The 3,080-nt window shown below is 35.0% G+C and overlaps 1 long non-coding RNA gene across 1 annotated transcript in view; it reads right to left on the bottom strand.

Moving 5' to 3' along the window:
• LOC112952902 overlaps positions 1 to 2,270 on the bottom strand; it is a 6,301-nt gene extending 4,031 nt beyond the window's left edge. Inside the window, exon 1 of the long non-coding RNA XR_003250486.1 lies at positions 2,160 to 2,270. This is a non-coding gene — a long non-coding RNA (uncharacterized LOC112952902). The remainder of the gene's footprint in view (positions 1 to 2,159) is intronic.
• Between the last annotated feature and the right edge of the window lie 810 nt (positions 2,271 to 3,080).

Below are 3,080 nucleotides of genomic sequence, written 5' to 3'. Positions count from 1 at the left end.
AAAAAGCCACTGTTTGCATCTAATTTTCTAACTCCCTAAAATAAGGCAGGAGTAGGTCCAGGGAGCACTGTAATGAAGAGTACCCACTTCCTGCCTGGTGCTGTGCACTTGTCTTGCAAGTTCACTAGCACAAGACACACACACAAACTTGTTAACTTAAAGACAATGACATAGCTGGCCATATGTATATCTCAGGCCAAAAGTGCTGATATATACATATATATATTTTTAAATAACTACCAATGACACCTATGGGTTACTGGCCTGCCAGATGATTTGCCTTGATGTCCCTGGTTGTAGGTTCAAGTGCACTAAATTCAAAGGGGYCCAAGAAAGGAAGAGGTTTGCTAGGTTTCAAGTGAGGTTTTGATGGTGAATTGATTGCTAATCACTTAAATCTCCCTTTACAGAGAATTTAAGCTAAGTCACAACATTATCCTTACATCTGAATATGGAAGAAAGAAGAATGTCAGCTGCGTGGGAGAAAGACTTCATGTATTAATTTTCAGATGCACAGRATGTGGGCCATAATGGAAGTGGTCTTTTGTGCCAAAAGTAGGCAGATATTCTGCACTTAGTGGGAAAGTGAAATGGAAACTTGTTCTTTTTTTTTGTTTTCCTCTTTACCAACATAACCAATCAGTTCAAAATAGTCTGTAATCTGAATTCTTTTTTTCAGTGCAGATTTTGAGAAGAAGAAATTTGTTAACTGCCAAAAGGAATATACAGCCACCAGGGATGATGTGACGAAATTTATGCAGAACAGTTTATCACAACAGGCTGCTTCATCTGTGATCTACCTTTAGCAAGATTTTAAACTCATTGGACTTGCAAATTACYTTAGGAAGAAAGTAATGATTTAATGTGAGCTATCAAGAGTAGGATGGAGTCCAACTCCAACTGCTCTGTGGAAAATTTCTTTTTGAAAATTTTAAAGTCAGTTGTATGAAGACTAAATATTCTCTAGAGAATGACAGAATTRTTCCATAGTTTCATTACAGAAACATATTCCTTTTCAGTGCACAGAAATCCTCCTGCATATGACTTGGTGCTATATTTTCTTCCTGAATTTGCAAACAATTAAAAAAAAAGGTTAAGCAACAACAACAAGCCTCTGAAACTATTTCAGAGTGGTTTTGAGAATCACTTGCTTCCTGAAGATATTAAAATGGAAGAAAATAAATCCTTCTAAGAATTCCTGCTGCTATGTCAGAGAAAGAAAAAAAGAAATCACTGGAGAATATGGTGAAATGTAAGAATTACTACACATTTTGTTTCCCCCAACCTAGTTAACTGAAAGTTTTAGTCTTGGAAGAAATGTAGATATTTTAATAAAATCTTGCTACACAGCATATAGAAAGGAGCTTCAAGCATTAATTATCTGATAACATTCAATTTTCAAATGTGATTAAATGGAAGTGGTAGTTTACACAGGGAAAGATAATGTACACACATCACTGAATGTAAAACACCACCAATAAGTATTGCTTAAATAAATACAACCTCGGCCACAACTTTGTAAATAAACAACTGCTGATACAATCTTTTCTTTTTCCCAGAGAACAATCATACTGAAACAGTGTTCAACACAGCAAAAAGTGTTGAGGGGGTAATGCTTCARGTTAATGAAACTAAGAGATAGCAGCTGTAGCTGCTGTCTTGCACACAGGCCAGATACTGTGTCCTGCTGTAAGAATCTGTATTGGAGCCTATGTATAGAATGGCCATATTGTCTGTAGAGAAGAACTGTATTGAGTTTTCGTTGTCTACCTCAAAACAGTTATGTAAGCACGTTGCTACAGCAGGAGCACATGCTGCAGTACAATAACTAATAGAACAGGCTGAGCTAATGCAAGCATCTCACTGTTTCTCTACAGACAAATCATACTACCTAAATTTAGGTATCATCGTAACTTAGCTTCTAGAACAGCTAAGAAAAAAGGTCTGTTTTAAGCCAAAGTTTGCACCTCTCATATGTTTACAAATAAGATAATAAAAAAAATTAACACAATAAAAATACAGAGTGAAAGATAATACAAGTGCAGCTTGCCCAAACATTGTAAAGTTACCCGATCAACTTGGAAAGCAGGAGTCAGCTATAAGATATCTCTCCTTTATCCCAGGTGTTGTAAACATACATGAATGGTTTATATCCTTACCTTGTATAGTATGAAAATTGATGTCTGGAAGAAAGCCATCAGCAAAAAGARGAAAATAATTAAACTTGTACAGGGATAATGGGAAGCCAGGCCTAGACACTGTTGTTTTAGACACTTCRAATGCAAATTCAAAGGCCCATGTCYRTTAGTGTTCTCACCTGCTTTGCACTGCTTTAAATAAGGAAAGGAGCTGTAAGCCTTCCTTAACTCTCCAATTAAGCTTAATTGATGGCATCTTTGCAATACCAGTATGGAACAAAGCAGGTGGAGACAACCAGTAATTATGATACTAGCAATCCCTTCTTAGTGCCTTATCTGGCATTCTTTCAGAATAGAAAAACTTTGCAAGTCTGCCTAAGTAACATTTAACTTAGAGGCAATTGTAAGGTCTCCRAGGGTTAAAAAAAATATATACCATAGAACACAAGTTCATAAATTCATACTCTTCAATTGCCACTATATAGAACTATATTTTGAGCATATATATCTTAATCTCATTTGGGTGCAGATTAATTCAGAGCCCTCAGTGATGTCAGTCAAYACGAGGAATACACCCTAACTAACTCTGTCCATTGAATTATTTTTTTAAGTCAGTAACATGATTGTTACTTCCAAAATAATAATGCCAGTCAGCAACAAATCTAACACTTGTGTGAATGACAAAATTCTATTTGTATTTTTTAACAAAAAATAAAAAATTGAGATCATTTTTATTTACAATGCTGAAATACCCATATCTAAATAGAAGACAAAAACTGAAGTATAATTTCCATGTGCAAGTCACAAACATTATTTTCTTCATCATTCTCAGCACAAAGACAATAAGAAAAACTAATTTGTTTCTGTATTGATGGTTCATTTATTACGCAGGTCATTTAGTAAACCTAAAGAGCAAAAATTGCTATTGACATAGAATTAGAC

This window comes from Nothoprocta perdicaria, unplaced genomic scaffold (assembly GCF_003342845.1).
Source record: "Nothoprocta perdicaria isolate Ctin4 unplaced genomic scaffold, notPer1 scaffold_412, whole genome shotgun sequence".
Taxonomy (NCBI): domain Eukaryota; kingdom Metazoa; phylum Chordata; class Aves; order Tinamiformes; family Tinamidae; genus Nothoprocta; species Nothoprocta perdicaria.
The sequence above is the reverse complement of the archived record's forward strand: the minus strand, read 5'-3'. Positions and strand labels throughout refer to the sequence as shown.